Here is a 21,778-nt window from a genome sequence, read left to right as displayed (position 1 = left end):
TGAGGAAAAAGGTTAGGATAGTCTTCTTTCAGCAGTCAGGTTTTGGAGCATGGAATCTACTGCCGTAGGGAGCAATTGAGCCAGAGACCATGACATTTTTAAAGGCTAAATTAGATAAATATTTTAAGTAGTGGAAGAAATGGTTCTGGGGACAGAACAGGGGAATACAATTAGCAAAGGTTGGCACTGGTGTCTTGGCTTTCCTTTGTGCTGTAAGTGCCCATGGTTCAATAATTACCTGTTAAGAAGTCACATTCTCTTCACACTCAAAAGGATTTTCGAATATGGAATGCATTGACCGCAATATCACATAAGTTAAGTCAGTTGCAGTTTTCGAGAGAGATGTATTATGTAAGAAAACGGCCTTTGATCGTGACTGCTGAGCCTGGGCGAGAATGGCACGTTTAAGGAAAGCAGACTATTATCTAAATGGTGGCCGACTAGGAAAAGGGGAGATGCAGCGAGACCTGGGTGTCATGGTACACCAGTCATTGAAAGTAGGCATGCAGGTGCAGCAGGCAGTGAAGAAAGCGAATGGTATGTTAGCTTTCATAGCAAAAGGATTTGAGTATAGGAGCAGGGAGGTTCTACTGCAGTTGTACAGGGTCTTGGCGAGACCACATCTGGAGTATTGCGTACAGTTTTGGTCTCCAAATCTGAGGAAGGACATTATTGCCATAGAGGGAGTGCAGAGAAGGTTCACCAGACTGATTCCTGGGATGTCAGGACTGTCTTATGAAGAAGGACTGGATAGACTTGGTTTTATACTCTCTAGAATTTAGGAGATTGAGAGGGGATCTTATAGAAACTTACAAAATTCTTAAGGGGTTGGACAGGCTAGATGCAGGAAGATTGCTCCCGATGTTGGGGAAGTCCAGGACAAGGGGTCACAGCTTAAGGATAAGGGGGAAATCCTTTAAAACCGAGATGAGAAGAACCTTTTTCACACAGAGAGTGGTGAATCTCTGGAACTCTCTGCCACAGAGGGTAGTCGAGGCCAGTTCATTGGCTATATTTAAGAGGGAGTTAGATGTGGCCCTTGTGGCTAAGGGGATCAGAGCGTATGGAGAGAAGGCAGGTACGGGATACTGAGTTGGATGATCAGCCATGATCATATTGAATGGCGGTGCAGGCTCGAAGGGCCGAATGGCCTACTCCTGTACCTAATTTCTATGTTTACTCATTTCTGCACCTTCACTTCCAACAGCCATGAGGAAATAGTTTTATTTCAATTTTATTTTTAATTGATTACTCGAAAATATAAACAGGAAATGCAATCGGTACACGGTTTTCTTTATTCATTGACCAGCAAATCAACATATTCTCTTACAATGCATCAATGGTGAGAAGTCAATGGGTGGCACAGTTGCTGGCATAAAGTGCCAGAGACCTGGGTTCGATCCTGACTATGGAAATGTTTAACCCTCTCTTATGATCCTAACATCAACAGCAACTTTCCATTGTTGCAAACTCCAACCATTGCTATCAGGAATGTATTCAGGTTACTTATTCATGTCACAGCCTACCTGTCCAAGATCGTTTGAACCAGAACCTATAGTTTATTTGAGTAATTAGTGTTTGTTATGAGGGAAACATTTACATGTTCACAATACAACTACCAATGAAAAGTGTTAAAAAGGATTGCAATTGCAACATTTCAACCCAATGTATTAATTCTTAAGTTTTTTTCTTCAAGTCGAAACCTTAATCAGCAGTTTGGGGTCGAAAATAATTTGCTTTCTCTCCAGTTTTATGAGTTTGGATGAGACTAATCTGGAATCCACAGACACTTTAACAGATAGCCAGGAGGTAGCCACCACAATGGGCAGGTGGGTGGTTTGTGAAGTCGAGTGGTTCTTTCTGCAGCTTACACCACCAGACTTTTACATCATAATAATCATAATCATGCTTTATTAGCCAAGTATGTTTTGCAACACGAGGAATTTGATTTACCATACAGTCATTCCAATAAAAAGCAAAAAAACACACAAAATCCATTTTAACATAAACATCCACCACAGTGACTCCTCCACATTCCTCACTGTGATGGAAGATGAAAAAAAAGTTCAATCTCTTCCCTTCTTTGTTCTCCCTTGAACCTTCCGTTGACGGGACGATCTTGGCTCCCATAGCCAGCGGTCGGGCCCTCCGCATTAGGGCGATTAAGCTCCCGCATTGGGGGGATCTCAGCTCCCTGCGCCGGGCGATCAGACCCAGTTTCGGAACCTCTTGCGATTTTGGAGCTTCCCGACATCAGTCTCTACCCGAGACTGCGATCTCCTCAATGTTGAAGTCCGCAGGCCACGGCAAGGGATCGCAGGCTCCAATGGCAAGTCCACGGCCCCACGATGGGGCTCAAAGTCAGTCTCGAGCAAGGCCTCCAGCTCCATGATGTTAGGCCGCAGAGCGACCGGAGATACGATCTGGAAAACAATTGCATCACCGGCAAGGTAAGAGATTGAGAAAACGTTTCCCCTGAACCCCCGCCCCCCCTACATAAAATAAACCAGAGAACATTAACATAAGCTTTCTAAAACACACTATAAATAACAAAAAAGACCAAAAGACAGACAGACTGTTGGCGAGGCTGCCATTACTGATGCTGCCACCCGGTCGACATACATCTACTGCATATCCTCAGGGTTCTCAATACCTCTCAAACACCTTCTCGACTGTATGTGGATCGGGCCCAGAGCTTCCAGGGAGTTAGTGGGGATATTTTGTATTCATTCAAGGATGTTGCAAGCATATCTCTGTCTATCTGGAAATCTCTTCTCATGACAGAGCTCGGAATAGAGTGTCTGTTTCTGAAGTCTTGTGTCGGCATCATTGATTATCTGTCCAACGTATGCCAGCACCAGGTGTGATAGCAGATACATCTGCTGCCGACTAGATAGTAGCTCCTGACGTAAGCCATGGATTTCATTATGTGTCATGAACAAGCTTGATATCGAAACTTCAGTCATGTGAATTTGAAGAACGTCTTGAGATGACAGATGGCCTTTATCACTGGCTCTCAGGAATGAAATAGAAATTCACAGAGACTTTTACAGGTGGTATTTATCATCAAGGATTCTGACCATCTGGACCATGCCCTTGTTTCGCTGCTGCCTTCAGGCACGTCCCACACCTTCAGTTTCAAGAGTAGCTTTACTTACATAGAAACATAGAAAATAGGTGCAGGGGTAGGCCATTCGACCCTTCGAGCCTGCACCGCCAATCAATATGATCATGGCTGATCATCCAACTCAGTATCCTGTACCTGCCTTCTCTCCATACCCCCTGATCCCTTTAGCCACAAGGGCCACATCTAACTCCCTCTTAAATATAGCCAATGAACTGGCCTCAACTGTGGCAGAGAATTCCGGAGATTCACCACTCTCTGTGTGAAAAATGTTTTTCTCATCTCAGTCCTAAAAGATTTCTCCCTTATCCTTCAACTGTAACCCCTTGTTCTGGACTTCCCCAACATCGGGAACAATGTTCCTGCATCTAGCCTGTCCAACCCCTTAAGGATTTTGTAAGTTTCTATAAGATCCCCCCTCAATCTTCTAAATTCTAGCGAGTACACGCTGAGTCTATCCAGTCTTTCTTCATATGAAAGTCCTGACATCCCAGGAATCAGCCTGGTGAACCTTCTCTGTACTCCCTCTATGGCAAGAATGTCTTTCCTCAGCCTTACAACGCTATGTACAATAGTGATCGCAACTTCTACAGAAGTGTGGCTGTTGGCTCGCTAGGAGCTCATCCGTACCTTTGACAGGTCTTGTTTTTGGTCCTGCTGGGAGTCCACAGACCCCGATTCACCTGGAAAACCAGGTGGGGGAGATGGTTTAGTCGCCGACTATCCTTCAACTATCAGGTTCTTGAACTGACTTGCACCACCCTCAACCCACCTGGAACATGGAACGTTATAGACCACCTTGTGCACCACTTTGGTCTTGTTTTCTAGTTTAGTTTACATTAGTTTAGATATACAGCAACAAAATAGGCCCTTTGGCCCACCGAGTCCACGCCGACCAGCAATCCCCACACACTAACGCTGTCCTACACACACTAGGGACAATTTACAATTATACCAAGCCAGACCTGTACGGTACTGTTTGGAGTGTGGGAGGAAACCGGGGCACCCAGAGAAAACCCACGCAGGTCACTGGCCCAACGTACAAACAGCACCCGTTGTCAGGATCGAACCCAGATCTCTGGCGCTGTATGACAGCAACTCTCCTTCTGCACCACCGTGCCCTAATTGTGTTTTGCACTGTCTTGTTTGTTGCCGCGTTTTCTTTCTTTGAACTGTCTTGTAGAACATGATTTATGTGCAAGTTAAATGATGTGTGTTTGTCTGAGTCTGTGTGTCTGTGATGCTGCTGCTGCTGCAAGCAAGATTTTCATTGTAATTGCACCTCGCTGTACTTGTGCATTTGACAATGGGATCGACTTGACTTTCTTCAAGGTTCTCTGTCTGTTATAACTGACTTCAATTCAACTTTGATGAGAGGTATTGAGTCACACATCGTAACCCACAAAGGTAATGCAAAGTTATCAACAGCAATTGTCAGGAGCTATGATCACGTTACGAGAGAAATTAAGTTATTGACCTTCAAATCTCCAGGGAAGAACAGAGACTAAAGTAACCATTGACATTTGCAAGTTGATTTTTTATTCTGGAAATTCTTTTGAGACACAATAATGGTAGTTATTACAAAGAGAGACACAAAATGCTGGAGTAACTCAGTGGAACAGGCAGCATCTCTGGATAGAAGGAATGGGTGATGTTTCGGGTCATGACCCTTCTTCAGACTGAGAGTCAGGGGAGAGGGAGAAACAAGATAAGGAAGGGTAAGGTGTAAGAACGAGACATCAAAAGAGATGAGGATCAAAGGAAATGTAGAATAGATAAATGTCAGCTGGGAGAAGGTGACAACGAAGCAAACATATAATTTAATTGGGACAGTCAGAATACTCGGGAATAGGAAAAGGGAGGGATGGAGAGAGAGGGAAAGCAAGGGTTACATGAAGTTAGAGAAGTCAATATCCATACCACTGGGGTGTAAGCTGCCACCAAACTCCAGAGACCTGGTTCCGTCCTGGCCTCCGAACACGTCTGTGTCGAGTTATGCGAGTCTTCTCTGTGATCGCATAGGTTTGCCCGTGTGATCTCATTTCCTTCCACATCTCAGAGATGTGTGGATCGCTGAGTTCATTGGCCACTCTAGATTGTCCCTATTTGTCTCACTTCCTGGCATTCCATCCCATAATGTCCAAAGAACTTAGTGCAACCCTCCACATCCCAGCTGGAAGCTCTTTGTTCTTCTTGAAACCAAAAGCAAATGTTAACAATTGAGTTTAATTATGCAATCAAAACTCATTCCCTTTGGCCCTGAGCAATTCGATACAGCAGCTACCTGTCCACAAGGTAATCTTTTCTTCAGTGCTAACACATTCAGCTCCCTTTTAAAAGAACTCATCAAGTCTGCATTTGCTGTGTCTCCTGGATTAGTCCTTTGTCAGCAATAACCTTTTACTATTACTATGACAAAACTACCTATAAAAACATGCCTGAAAATCTTTCCCCAATTGGTAGCACTAAACATACGGTGTAATAGCGCTAGCATGTTGTATTCCTCATATCAATTTGATTTAATTGACCAACTAAATGAACTCCGGAGACTGAATACAAAGTGCTGATATGTTTAACATTACTGACTAGGCATGAATTTCAAGGCAACACAATCTAGTCCTTTCTTTATCTTCAAAACATCAGAAATTTACAGCCACCTTTTTACAATCTCAGTTCAGTTTAGTTTATTGTAACGTGTACCGAGATACAGTGGAAACCTTTTGTAGCGTGCTAACCAGTCAGCAGAAAGATAATACATGATTACAATCGATCCATTTACAGTGTATAGATACATGATAAGGGATTAATGCTTTGTGCAAGGTAAAGCCAGCAAAGTCCAATCAAGGATAGTCCGAGAGTCACCAAAGAGGTAGATGGTAGTTCAGCACTGCTCTGTGGTTGTGGTGGAATGATTGAACAGCCTGATTAGTGGGCCACAGGTCTCGTCGGTCGCGCTAGGCCTCGCTGCTCGGGCCCTCGCCGCACCAGGAGTCGATGTGGTTGGTCTTTGGGTGTCAGGAGTCGAAGTAAGGACAGAGCTGAAAGGAGTTTAAGAAGATCATTGTTAAAGTAAGAAACGTTGCTGTAGGAATGGGTGGCACAGTGGTGCAGCAGTAAATTTGCTGCCTTACAGCACTTGCAGCGCCAGAGGCCTGGATTTTATCCCGACTACGGGTGCTGTCTGTACGTAGTTTGTATGTTCTCCCCATGACCGCGTGGGTTTTCTCCAAGATCTCCTAGGTTTTCCTCCCACACGCCAAAGACGTACAGGTTTGTAGGTTAATTGGCTTCGGTTTGTATACTTGGCATAAGTGTAAATTGTCCCTAGTATGTGTAGGATAATGTTAGTATGCGGGATCGCTTGTTGGTGCGGACTCGGTGGGCCCTGCTGACTCTCTAAACTAATCTAAAAGAGATTTAAAGGTGTGGAGCGATTGGAATATGAGTTTGTAGATCTGCCTCTGTGGCTAGTACACAAATAGTCGCCTACGTTGGGCTCCATCTTGGTGCTCAACCTCCTAATTACATCATATTTGACAAATAATAAATAAATTAATGATAGCATTTTAAATAATTGTCTATCTAAAGTCACAGAACAGAGGGCCGCAGTTACTGTATATTATTTATAATGGTATCTGGATATGAGTTCAATCCTTTTTTACTATTATAATTTACCAAAAGTTATTCAGGGATTATAAAGTTGGGAACACTCACAGAATAAATTCCATACATAATAACCCTCTGATGCATATTATCTATATATTCCATCATTCTAAGCCATAATTTAAAATCAGTCAAATATGTCCCAACATTATGTGAGTAGTTCTCTCGCTATGCCAACTGTCTATGCCCCATTTACAGACTATAATATAGCTAAATTACTAAAAGAGATGAACTGTCTGCAGTTACACAATGAATTAGAACATGAATCAGTCTCGTTGTCGAATTAATGTTATTGGGGGCAGTTTCCTTCTGACTGAGTTGCAGCAGCTGAACTCAAATTAACATCTTGGATTACAGCTGAGTTTTCTTTACCAAGATTTTACAGATGACTATTCCATATCGGGAACCAGAGGATATACGTTTAAGGTGAAGGGGGAAAAGATTTAATAGGAAATTGAGGAAACAATTCAGTGGTGGACCTGTAATCGACTTCAAGGAAGAACCGAGAGGCCGGTAACAGATTATCAGAAATTTTAATTACTACATTTTGGTTGGAAGAATGGGAAGCTGCAAAATAAACTTGAGGACACCGTTCCAATAGAAGTGTAAGGCCAGAGGATAATGGGGTGTATATGTGCCCAGGTCATTGAAGGTGCGGGTTGAGAAGATGGTTACAAAACATCCTGATCCACTGGTATGACTGCAGGAGTCTTGGTAAAACAATGGCTCAGCCACAACACTGTACTTTAGGAAATAAGTGAAGATTTTGAAGAGATACAGAATAATTTAGCAAGAGACTTTTTGAGAGAGTTCCCCTTTATACAGAAAATATTGCAAGGATACATTTATCAAGATACAAAGGGATACTGCTTAGAGTGGCAGAGTGGATAGACGTTTGAATTGGATCCCCTTTATCCAGAACCAGGGGTCACAGTGTAAGAATAAGGGGTACGCCATTTAGTACTGAGATGAGAAAAAACTTTTACACCCTTTCATGAAATAGCCTTGGCTAATTGATGAAGTCTTCAAATCGACAGAGGACTGAAATTGCCATTGATCTTATCCCTTCCATCTCCATTGAAGCTGCAATCTCTTTTGTAATGTGCATTCAACAGTAAAAATAAAATACATATTTTATGGTAAGTTCTACTGACTCTTTGATGGTATGAAAGGATATTTCTTTCAAGGGTCAATGAGCAATTTTGACACAAGCTCCTTTGGTATGCCAGGCTGTGGATCCTTCAGTAGGATTTGTATAAGTGGGGACGGCCCATAACCAGAGCAAGGGAGTTGAAATATCAGCAACTTCCTCACTGGAAAGGCCTGGGTTGTAAATGGCTGCAAGCCCTGATGTATTATTCCAGACCAGGGGTCACAGTTTAAGATTAAGGGGTAGGCCATTTAGGACTGAGATGAGGAAAAGCCTTTTCACCCAGAGAGATGTGAATCTGTGGAATTCTCTGCCACAGAAGGCAATGGAGGCTAATTCACTGGATGTTTTCACGAGAGAGTTAGATTTAGCTCTTAAGGCTAAAGGAATCAAGGGATATGGGGAGAAAGCAGGAACGGGGTACTGATTTTAGATGATCAAGCCATGATCATATTGAATGGCAATGCTGGCTCGAAGGGCTGAACGGCCTACTCCTGCACCTATTTTTCTATGTTTCTATGTTTTTAAGGCCTGATGTATTGTTTAATGTAGGATGGAGCCATGAGTCTTCACATAAAGATCATCAAAGAATTTCTTGATGCGATTTGAGCAAAGTGGGTAAGAGTGATCGGAAAGACAGTGGTGTTCAGCTGCTTGGTGAATATGAGGACAAACGCCCACTGGTAACAAAAACTTAAAATGCTGGAAAACCTAGCAGGTCAGCAGCATCTGTGGGAATAGAACCTGTCGCTTTTTGGCTTTCTGACAAAGGATCACAAAACCAAAACTGACTGCTTCTCCTTCCACAGATGCTGCCGAGCCTGATGAATATTTCCTGCATCTTCTGTCTTTGTTTCAGACTTCCAGCAACTGAGAATCTTTTCATTTTCAAATATCCATGTGTGATGCTCCTTCAAAAATAGAAAGATTTGTATTGATATAACACTTCTCCCAATCTCAGATCTTAGTGCGGTTGGCTTTCACCCAATGAATTACTTCTGATTATAACTATTGATGTGGCTCTTTAAATAACACCCCGGGAGTTTAGTTTTAATACAGTTCACTCTTGAGATATTGGAAACAGACCCTTTGGCCTGCTGAGTCCACATCTACCAGCAATCACCCGTACACTAGTTCTATCCTACGCACAAGGGAAAATATGCAGGAGCCAATTAACCTACAAAATGGGACTTCTTTGGAATGTGGGAGGAAAGCAGAGCATTTGGAGAAAACTCATGCGGTCATGGGGCGAATGAACAAGGTTCGTACAGACAGCACCCACCGTCAGGACCAAACTTGGGTCTCCGGTGCTGTAAGGCAGCAACTCTACCGCTGTGCCACCGTGCCACTGTACCTTTCAATTTGAAGCGGACCGGACTATGCATGAAGAATGGTTCGAATGAGGTACTAGTCAGGCAAGTAGTGGAAATGGAAATGTATTGGGGTAGGAGAGCATTCTTGGAAAAAATTTGCTGGAAAGCTGTGGAGAAGGAAAATAAATCAATGCTGCAATGCAGAAACGAACTGAAAATGCACAAAAAATACAAGTCCTGACAAGGCAGCTACACTTGACCAGTTTGTTGGAAATGGCCTTGAGATGTGCAATGGGAAGACATTCAACTGACGTATAATGATTTATTACCCTTGAAACTGGAGGGCAACCATTCATCTAGAATGCCAGAAATGTCCGGGACACAATGCTATTCCAAATCATTGAAACAGCTTCTGCATTAGCAGAAACAGAAGGCAGGATGCAGGCTTCCAACCTACAGATGTTGTGCAAATTTTGTGAAATGGTTTGTTCCCAAGAGAATTAAGCCTGTAAAAAAAAATATTCCATCACTCAAGAATTCCAATTTAAAAAAAATAAACACTTTACTTTAGACTTTACAGATACAGTACAGAAACTGGCCCTTCGGCCCACCGAGTCTATGTCGACTAGCGATCACCATAAACTGGCACTATCCTCCTACACACCAGGGACACAATTTTAACCAAAGCCAATTAACCTACAAATCTGCACATCCTGAGGGTGTGGGAGGAAACTGGAGGAACCGGAGAAAGCCCAATGCGATCACAGGGAGAATGTACAAATTTCGTACAGACAGTACCCACAGTTAGGAACAAACCCAGATCTCAGGTGCTGTAAAAGGCAGCACCTCTACCACTGTGCCACTGTGCCATTGTATTTTATAATGATTTAAAAAAACACATATGTATCTTTGGTATCAAAAAAAAATTAGTTTGCAATTAAATTAAAAGTTATATAAATAAAACATACGCATAATGTAGTCTTTATTCACCAGATGAAGCATTCAAGGCTCTGAGGACCTGATGAGATGCCACGAGCTTCCCCCACATGAAATAGTCATGCCAGCAATGAGGCCAGATTTAATTTCTATCAGAGGGCTATGAGTTTTCAAGACTCTTCCTGAAAGTGAAATGGAAGCAGAATACTCTTCGTGCCACACTGTGAAGCACAAGAGTGAGGAATATTACTCTGTATAGACGGGAACATGGAGCTGAGGTAACAACCGTGATCTTACTGAATGGCAGAGCAGGTTCAAATACCTGCAGGAAGGCACAGTGGCACAGCGGTAGAGTTACTGCCTTAAAGCCCTGTCCCATGATACAAGTTCATTTCAAGAGCTCTCCCGAGTTTTAAAAAAAATCAAACTCGTGGTAAGCACGGAGAATGAACGTAGCGGGTACGTCGGAGCTCGGGGACGTCTCTTAGCGGCTCGTAACGCTAACAGCAGGTACTCGGGAAGACTCGCTAACGGCAGGTAAGCACGGGAAGACTCGTGAAGATTTTTCAACATGCTGAAAAATGTCCACGAGAGCCCCGAGTACCGACGAGCGGCCATTACCGTAAATCTCCGAGTTCGAATCGGGGCATTTTCATGAGAGCTCTTGGAATGAACTGGTACCGTGGGACAGGGCTTTTACAGCTCCAGAACCCCGGTTTCTTCCTGACTATGGGCGCTGCTTGTACAGAGGTTTTACGTTCTTCATGTGACCCACGTGGGATTTCTCTGAGATCTCTGGTTTTCTCAAACACTCCAAAGACATACAGATTTATAGGTTAATTGGCTTGGTATAATCGTAAATTGTTCCTAGAGTGTGTGGAATAGTGTTAGTGTGCAGGAGGCGCTGGTTTGTGTGGCAAAGGGCCCGTTTCCACGCTTATCTCCAAAACTAAAACAAAAAACCTTCATGTTCTTCACCTCCTTCTCTTTCATGGTGGCTTTGAATATCAAGGAAGTGACAGGGAAGAAGAAGGTTGGGTTGCCATTGGTGTTTGGGTGGTGCCAGTGGTGAATCTGAGCACGATGGAGTTTGGACTGTTGAAGGCAGGGCATCCTTGTCCTGACTGTTCCAGGATGGCTGACAAACATGGGATAGATAAACGGTCATTCAAAATCTGAAGCGCTCTCTTTTCAATCATAAGCTCCCTATCGAAAAACATGACATGCTTCACCATGCTGTCAGCTCTCATGCTGCACGCCATTAGAATCATCTGAAGATGGCTATCACCTTCTCAATAGAGAGTAATCCCTACAAAGGATGTGGCGGGGACATTACGTATGCAGGCGGCAGGAGGAACTCACGGTTGCGCAGCAGTAGAATTGCCGCCTTACAGCTCCGGAGACTCGGATTTGATCCTGACGATGGGTGCCGCCTTTATGAAACTTGTATGTTCTCCCTGTGACAATGTGGGTGTTCTCCAGGTGCTCCAGTTTCCCACACTCCAAAGACATAAAGGTTTGTAGGTTAATTGGCTTCCGTAAAAATTGTAAATTGTCCCTAGTGTTAGGGTAGTGCTAATGTGCGGGGGGATCGCTGGTCGGCACGGATGGGGTGAAGGGCCTATTTTCGCGCTGTATCTCTGAACTAAACTAAACTAAACTGCAGATGCTGGAATCTTGAGTAAAACACAATATGCTGGAATAACACAGCATGTCATGTATCCTGTACCTATGGAGAGAATAGACAGATGATGCTTTGGGTCAAGACCCTTCTTTGGAGTCTGAAGAAAGATCCCAACCTGAAACGTCACTTATCCATTTCCTCCACAGATGCTTCCTGACCTGCTGAGTTACTCCAACACTCTGTGTTTATTATTGAGTAGATGTAAGGGTATGGTGGAAAGCCTAACATGGAGGCCTGTGTGAAGATGGGAGTAAACAGGATGAATAAGAGTTTTAAATTAAGTTGAGCAGCTATCTAAGTTACTTTGGCCCGAGTAAAATTTCCAACAGTTAATTAAAAGGGAAGTGTTGGGTGAATATTGTTATAAATGATGATTTCTCACCTACCTCCATCTCCACCTCAAACCTTTAAGCCTCTCTAATTTGATAAGGACAGCCAAGTATAAGACAGTGAACAGGCACACAATGAATTAAAAATCTTCAATAATTCAAAAGAATCTGCCAATCAAAAATATTTCAGCAAATTATAGATAATGTTTTCTTCTAAATGCAGTATCTCAGCTCTTCCCTACGGCAACTGTCCAGAAAAAATATATAAATGACACTCCCTAAGGGTTCTCTACAATATCATTTCCTCCATCATATAATTTAATGTGATTTTTTCAGTTACAGTCATTTCAATTTCCATTAATTTTATACTGCAATTTAATTTATTTTACCCTCATTTCTCTTAACTAATGTTTCCTTTACTCTGAACATCGCTAGGAATAAATAATATTTTTCCATCATAGGCACACTTTGTAGACTTACTGCGGGTAATGTCAGCGCAAATTTGCTGCAATGTATTAAGAGCCGCTCCTCCACCTGAGGTGTGTCTGTCAGTTAAAGGGGATTGTGTAAGAGGCTGAAAATCTTCATTGCTTCAAATGTGCCAACAGGTGATGATGATGGCAAGAATAGGCTCCAGTTAACCTTTCAATGGTTTTGTTGCGACAAGCTTTTGTTGCGAGCCAACCAGTCAGCGGAAAGTTAATACATAATAATAATAATAATCTTATTTATATAGCACATTTGACCCCAAAGTGCTTCACATAATTACATTACATTCACACACAGGCAAAGGTGGGTGAAGTGTCTTGCCCCAAGGACACAACGACAGTATGCACTCCAAGCGGGATTCGAACCGGCTACCTTCCGGTCGCCAGCCGAACACTTAGCCGATTGCGCCATCTGTCGTGATTACAATCGAGCCATTTTCAGTGTACAGATACATGATAAGGTTGGTCCATTATCTCCTGGTACCGCCTCCCACCCACCATCACGTACATCCAGTTGTCTCTCCTCCCCTACAAATGTGCTTTCAAATCAAGGGGAATTCCAGTCTCGAGCCCTTCAGACAAAGATCACACGGAAAACATGAAATAACTCATGGATTAGATTGAGTGCAACTGTTTCTTCTGACAGGATTTCTTGTAAAGAGGCATCATTTAAATTAGTTACCAGACCACTCAAAGGATCTATTTCCAAAATGTGTTAAAAACCTGCTGAGATAGAGAGTCAATTGAGAAGTTCAGAAGTTCACAGTGTTTATGGACATGGAAGCAAGGTGGATAGATGACTGAAACTGAATGGGAGGACAACCTCCAGAGAAGAAACCTTTCTTTGACACCACAAAATATGTTACTGCAATTAAACACTTAACGATAATGTAAAGGTGTCCAGTTTGCAGTGTGGAAGAGAAATAGCCCCGGGCAACGACACAGTTTCTCATTTCTTGAGCTAAGCTTCAAGGAAACATCCTTCCAGTCTATGATCTAATGAATGGTGAACGAAGCTCAAGAGACCGATTGGCGCAACTAATGTTGCCATCTTCCTCTTAGTTTAGTTTAGTTTAGCGATACAGCGCGGTAACAGGCCCTTCGGCCCACTGAGTCCATGCCGACCAGCGATCTCCGCGCAGTTACACTATTCCACACACACCTGGGACAATTTACAATTTTACCCAGCCAATTAACCTACAAACCATACGTTTTTGAAGTGTGGGAGGAAACCAGAGATCCTGGATTCTCCTCGGGCAGGTCACGGGGAGAACGTACAAAACTCCATACAGACAAGCACCCATAGTCAGGATAGAAGCCAGGTCTCTGGCGTTGTAAGGCAGCAACTCTACCGCTGCACCACCTTGCCGCCCACTTTGTTGTGACTCCATGAACTCCCAAGGCCATCTGTTCTTGTCTGATTGTGTTCACTATTCGTTTCCATCCACATTAATCCTCGCTTTGTTTAAAATGCAGTTCACACAGTATTGCATTCCCATACATATATATTTCTTCTCCATAAAATAAGTTACAGTGATTCCCATCTGGATTTTGCCTTCATTTTATTCTCAACATAAATTCTGATCATAAACTACTTGGATGAAGTTTCTCCCTGGAGTCACCTCAGCATCGGGTATCTGACCTGAATCTGATGATGAGCACAGAACTAAACGATGGAAATAAATAAATCAAGGCATTTCTCCAGCAAGCATGGTGTTTCTGCAACTTGTAAAGTGGCTCAGCGCCCTGAAGGTTCAAATCGCACTCTATAAACATGAGGGTGTTCTGCCAGACCCAGAAATGAGTATGTATCGCATTCTTTCTCCATGGTAGCAAATTAATTGCAAACCCTACAGCAGATAATGGGCTCGAACGTACTTTAGCAGACAGTTCAGTAAAGAACTGCTCGTCAGCCCCTCAACATGAACTGCCTTCCAACACCCACATCCCTACACTAACACACATAAGGGGCTATATTTTCAGTAATTAAGAAGATTTTAGGAAGATATTCATGAGTCAGGCCTGAATTCAGCACAGATTTAAAAGGTAAAAGATCAAAAATCTGGTGTTCCATCTGGATCATGCTGTTAATATTAATATTTTATGAAACACCAAATTACAATGTAGACAAGGTTATCAGGCCTGCAGAGTGAACACACTTACTTTTGTTAGCAATCATTACAATTAGCTGGGCAATGTGTTTCATTGATATTTTTGCAAATCTGTAGCTTATGAGGATGTTGCCAGGGTTATAGAGTCTGAGCTACAGGGGGAGGTTGAGTAGGCTATTATTTCTCTATTCCTTGGAGCGCAGGAGGATGAGGTGTGATCTTATAGATCATGAGAGAATAGATTAGGTACATGCACAGAGTATCTTGCCCAGTAGGTAAATCAAGGACCAGAGGATATAGGTTTAAGGTGAAGGGTAAAATATTTAATAGAAATCTGAGTTTAGTTTAGTTTAGTTTAGTTTAGTTTAGTTTAGTTTAGTTTAGTTTAGTTTAGTTTAGTTTAGAGATACACGGTGGAAACATGGCCATCTTGCACACCGGGTCTGCCCCGACCAGCGATCCCTGCATGTTAACACTCTTCTACACACACTAGGGCTAATTTTTACATTTACCAAGCCAATTTTCCTTCATACCTGTACGTCTTTGGAGTGAGGGACGAAACTGAAGATCTTGGAGAAAACCCATGCAGGTCACAGGGAGAACGTACAAACACCGGACAGACAGCACCCGTAGTAGGGATCGAACCCGAGTCTCCGGCGCTGCAAGCTCTGTAAGGCAGAAACTCTACCGCTGCTCCACAGTGCCGCCACAATGTGTGGTGGGTATATGGAACAAGCTGCAAGAGGCGGTAGTTGAGGCAGGGACGATCGCAACTTTAAGAAAATGTTTAACAAGTACATGGATAGGACAGGTTTGGAGGGATATGGGCCTAAGGCAGGCAGGTGGGACTAGTGTTGCTGGGCCATGCTGGCCAGTGTGGACAAGTTGGGTCAAAGGGCCTATTTCCATGCTGTATCACTCTATGACTCTTTGTTAACTCTTTAAGGGAGTCATACAGTCACTGACTACAGCACAAATGGAGGTAGCTAGTGTAGAGCCACTGCCTCACAGCTCCAGCAACCCTGGTTTAATCCTGACTGGTGCCATTATTCTCTGTTTTGTCCTAATCTTTAGCCTGTACACTTCCAGAAAAAGCCACGTGTGAGATATCCCACCATCCCACTTTTTGTTGCTTGTAGTTCTTTCCCTTGAAGAACCAAACAACATCACATTATTAAAGCCGATTTGGTTCAATTCCTGACATGCTTGCTCCTCAGCCAGAAGACCACATGATACCATGTTGGCACTCCAGTTCTAGTGCTACTATTATTCATGTAGTGAGCCCCCATTCCGATGAATCTGGTGAATATAGCTTAGTTTAGTTAGGTTTAGTTTTTTATTGACACGTGCAGTTAAAGAAAATATTACAATCAAGCCATCCACAACGCACTGATACATGATAAAGGGAATAACGTTTAGTGAAGTAAGATAAAGGACAAGGGGCACAACATTTAGTGCAAGATAAAGTCCAAAAAAGTTGAATATTGAATATGCCGAATGGGCAGCAGAGTGCCGCAGTGATGGAGATGCTGCCGTACAGCGCCAGAGACCCGCGTTTGATCCTGACTATGGATGCTTGGCTATACGGCGTTTGTACGTTCTCCCCATGACATGCGTGGGTTTTCACCAGGATCTCCGGTTTCATCCCACACTCCAAAGACGTTCAGGTTTGTCGGCCAATTGGCTTGCTATAAATGTAAATTGTCCCTAGTGTGTGTAGGATAGTGTTAATGTGTGGGGATCACTGGTCGGTGGGGACTCGGTGGGCGGAAGGGCATGTTTCCGCGTGGTATGGTGGCACAGCAGTAGAGTTGCTGCCTTACTGCGCTTACAGCACCAGTGACCCTGGATCAATCCTGACTACTCGTGCTGTCTGTATGGAGTTTGTACGTTCTCTCCACGACCACGTGGGTTTTCTCCAAGATCTTCGGTTTCCTCCCATACTGCAAAGACATACAGGTTTGTAGGTTACTTGGCTTGGTATAATTGTAAATTGCCCCTGGCGTGTGTAGATAGTGTTAATGTGTGGGAATCACTGGTCTGTGCAGACTTGGTGGACCAAAGGGCCTGTTTCCCCACTGTATCTCTAAACTAAAATAGCTAAACTAAACTAAACTAAATTATAATTTAAAGGCCTCCAATGAGATGGGATAAGTTATCCCATCACAATATTAGAAGGTTGAGTTCATTCTGATACACTGGCACACACTGCAACCTGAAGCAATTGTCAGCTGGCTCCTCATCTCATAGCACAAGTGGATCTATGTTATGTGCATCATTAGTTTTCATTTGCTGTGAAATGGCTTGGGATCATGTTTTCCCTGATGCTGAATGCGCAAAGAATAAACAGACCTCATCATTGCAAAGTATGCAACTGAGTTTGCAAGCCTAATATTCCAAGGGCCAGAAATCACTTTCTATCTCCCTGCAGACCTTCATCAGAATTAAATTTTACCTGGGAAGCGTTGCCCTTTTAACTCCTCTCTGTCCTGTTAACTACTATTCATGTTTCTGAATTTCATCCGACATTGAGGAACTTGGAAAAATACACAAAATCTATTGGTGATCAATTGAACAATTCAAATAGATCATTATTATTGAAAATTTAAACCAAAATCAAAATTAGTTGATCCTTTTAAGAAATAAAAATGTGACATTAGACTCAATTAATTAAAAAGAAGGGCTGCACAATGTTGCCCCTGGGAGAGCTGCTGCTTCACAGAACCAGAGACCTGAATTCAATCCTGACCTGTCTGGAGTTTACATGTTTTCACCTGACCTGTCTGGAGTTTACATGTTTTCATGGAAAAGCTCACTGTTGCATGCAATCCAGTCAGCGGAAAGACTATACATGATTACAACACATTCCTCCACGCACATGGTTACAATCGAGCCGTCCGCAGTGTACAGATACAGGATAAAGGGAATAAAGTGTAATGCAAGATAAAGTCCAGTAAAGTCTGATTTGAGATAGTTTAAGGATCTCCATTGAGGTAGATGATAGGTCAGGACTGCTCTCTAGAGGTCAATTGACCTCTGTAAAATGCCCCTGGTGTAGAATGAGAAGGTCGGGTAACAAAGGACTAGTGTGAATGGGTGATCAATGGTCGGCGTGGATGGGACGAAGGATCTGTTTCCATGCTCTAACTTTTAACTCTCAATTCTACACTGGCCAATTTGTTTGAGGTCTGCCTCTTTGTTCAATCAGTCGGGTAAATGGACTCAAATTTTTCTAGTAAATTCTGTTCTGCCCATTTTTCACAGGGTTGTCCATTTTTCTGAGATATCCCTTGAAGTATGTGCTTCCCCTAAATACATATTGCATCACTATTTACATTTAATGTCTGAGTACATTTTACTGTTCATATGTTATCATTGGCTCTATCAAGTCATTCATTCTTATAGCCCTATTATATCTGATTTAGTTGCCTTCCGAGGTGTTTAGATGCCCAATATTATTTGTTGCCACAATTTTTGATTGCTTGCAGTTCAGTACTGACTAGGAATGCTCTAGGTATTTAGTTTTAAGAGTGGCAGAGTGTCACAGCTGACAGAGATGCTGCCTCACAGTGCTGCAGACACGGGTTAAATCCTACACTCTGGTGCTATCTGTGTGGAGTTTGCACGTTCTTCCTCTGACTGCGTGTATTTCCCTTGGATTGGTTTCCTCCAACATTGGCCACAGCAAATATTCCCCATGTGTCGATAAGTGATAGAATCCAAGGTGTAACAGAATGTAGACAGAAGGGACACTGTGTGAGTAGGTAGTCAGTGCCGATTCAGTAAGCCAATGGGCATGTGTCTGTACTGTGTCTCTCTCTGTGACCCTATGAGTCTCCAAAGGTTGATGTTATAGAATTCTGAGCGACTCCAACTTAAATTGTTCAAAGTGGATTACAATAAGTTTATGGACATTCTGCTTCATTATGCGGAAGCCTGTGATCAGAGTTATCTAAGGATTGTCTTGTTTTGTGGCAAATTATTCTTTAACTACTTCGGGAAATCTAATTTGATGTCCAAACTTCCTTGAATGTAACCTCTCAGGTGTATTGAAAAAGATTGTTATGCCATGGCTTAAATCCACCACTCTAATCCATTTGGTGACAGGGTTCCAATGTGGCATTATAATCACTCAGAACATGCATTTTGGGTGGTGATTGATAATATGCAAGAGGGAACAGTAAAAATACATTCATTGCCATTTTACGACAGTTGCAACTGGTCTAAATGAATTCCTCTAGTTACGTCTCTGAATGTGTTCATACTCCCAAATGCCATCCAGTTATCTGCAGTAACACATTGTCCTCCCAGTCTGCACATGAATGTTGCCATGGTTCCGAGAAAAGCTCGACATTTGGCCAGGGCTTTCATTTTCATGTGAAAATCATTGTTGAATTCAAAGTCATTCTTTGTTGATCCTGGATGGACGTTGGGCAATGGCCTTTCCTGATCTCTCAGGGTCAAGGTAATAAATCCAGGAAAACATTGATGATCTGTATTGCCCCACCTCTATCTCTATGTTTGAGTACAGGCTGTCAATGTACATTGTAAAATGCATAGCATTATCTGTAGGTAGTGTCTGTGTCCTAGATGAAGCCGGCTGGTGTGTGTCTGTGCCAATGGCTTGAAGAAGGAGATCATTTACTCTGCTATCTACTGGACAATAAGAATCTCCTGTGAACATCCCTCAAACAATAGGACAGGGGTGTCACCACAAGGAACCACATGAGTGCTATGGTGCTATGTACCAAACAGAAGAACTAACACTACTATGTATAATACCAATAGTACTGAATATATAGATAGATAGTAAGCATCTATTAAGAGCTTTGCATCGTTTTCTTTTCTGTCTTTTTTTATGAATGAAGTTTATTTTTGCGCTGGAAAAGGAAATTAGGACTCACTATCACGAGTCTAATGCAATATCCACCCCTGGCTGTAATTCTTCAGGTACCATTAATGTGTCTGGCCTCTTGTGTATTGTGAGGAGGATGTAGAATTGCGAGGCTGAGAATTGTTCCCTGTTTAAGTATTCTCATAGTTGGTACATCTGGTATATGTGGCTAGAGGTGTTGAGCTGTCAAAATGTTCTTATTTTCCCTCTGTCCCTAATCGATGGGCCCTGTCAGTATAGTGCTCTCCATTGTTTAATTGTCCATGTGCTTCCAGCAAATACTGTTGCCTGTCCACAATGACGATGTTACTGACGTTATCTAGAATCGCAGTTCCATTGACTCTGTCCTCAAACCACAGTCTTAGACCACCCGCTTCTGTGATCCAAATGGGTTGGAAGGAACTGCAGATACTAGTTTACACCGAAGATAGATAAAAATGTTGATGTAATGCTGGTAGGCGGCACGGTGGCGCAGCGGTAGAGTTGCCTTACAGTGCTTGCAGTGCCAGAGACCCTTGCAGGTTAATTGGATTGTTATAAATGTGGATTGATAGTGTGGATGTGCGGGGATCGCTGGTCAGTGTGGACTCATTGGGTCGAAGGGCCTGTATCTGCTCTTCTCTATAAACTAAACTAAACAGGTCAGGCAGCATTTCTAGAGAAAAGCAATAGGTGATGTTTCAGACTGAAGAAGGGTCTCGACCCGAAACGTCACCTATTCCTTTTCTCCAGACATGCCGCCCGACCCGCTGAGTTCCTCCAGCATTTTGTTTCAATCTTCTATCCACTCTGAGATCCGTTCTGCAACACTAGACTATGGTTCCCGTGCCTCTCATGTTATTAACCTCTGCAGAAGGGTTCACAAGTCAGCTCACCTTGAATGACACGATTCAGAAGGTTAGGACAGATAGTCAGACGGCTGCCTTTTGCCATGAACTTGTTCATGTGAGCTGAAAGAGCCTGCCCAGCCGGCAGAGAATTACAGTAGCATTCCAAGGAATGATCATTTAACCTGTTCAGCCGCAAGGGGCCACAACCTGAGCTAAGATTGCCCACAACAAAACCTTTCACTTCCTCAGGGACAAGGATTATAGCAGCAGACTCAAGCATTCTGCATTCACCGCACAGGTGCATATGACAATAAACTCGCCTTGAATAAGGGGTGAATATCCAATCATCTAAAAAGATTGGCCAATTAAAAATTGTTTTTTAATACTCTTTGTGCGCTAGTCACAGAAATAGATAAACAATCAAGCATTTCAATCGCTCCACTCTTTTAAATCCCTACTCCGACAGATCTATACACTGTAGATGGCTAAATTGTAGTCATGTATTGTCTTTCCGCTGACTGGATAGCACGCAACAAAAGCTTTTCACTGTACTTCAGTACGCGTGGCAATGAACAAAACTAAACTAAACTAAACCTAAGTTTTAAATTGTTCAAAAATACAACATACTTACTGACAAAATATTTATTTGGTTGCCTGGGAACAGATGGAATTGAGGCAGTTTGGTTGCCAATCTGTGGACAGCATAACAAGTGCATTGAAATGTTGAAGCCTAAATTGTAGGCTGAGTTGATGGTTAGGGCTGCTTTATGGTAGAAGCTTTGGCCAGTAGAAGTCTGAAGAAGGGTCTCGACCTGAAACATCACTTACCCATGTTGTCCAGGAATGCTGCCTGCCCCGCTGAGTTACTCCAGCACTTTGCATCCTTTTGCTCAGTTCCTCTAATAGCTTGCTTTTTTGTTCAAGATTCCAGCATCTGAAGTCTTTTGTGTCTCCATTTCCTTTTATTCTCCCATACTAGAATTTCTACAGGAGTGTATTTTGTTGAAACCGCAGTAACGCTGAGGAGACAATCTTCTTCTTGCGTATGGCGTGCACAGCCTAAAGTTGTAGGTCAAGGGTAGATATCCAGGCCAGGACAGCATCATTTACTGGGTGGATGGCTTTGATTGCCCCCAGGGAAATGCCTCAGTGGGCAGTCATTCACGATGTGTGGGATGGTCTAGTCTGGACGTCCGCACTCACAAGCAGGGCTGTCTGTCAACCCCCACTCATGCAGGGGATGTGCTGTTCTTGCA

The sequence above is a fragment of the Leucoraja erinacea genome, chromosome 30, assembly GCF_028641065.1.
Source record: "Leucoraja erinacea ecotype New England chromosome 30, Leri_hhj_1, whole genome shotgun sequence".
NCBI classification, from domain to species: domain Eukaryota; kingdom Metazoa; phylum Chordata; class Chondrichthyes; order Rajiformes; family Rajidae; genus Leucoraja; species Leucoraja erinaceus.
This window is presented reverse-complemented; position numbering follows the sequence as displayed.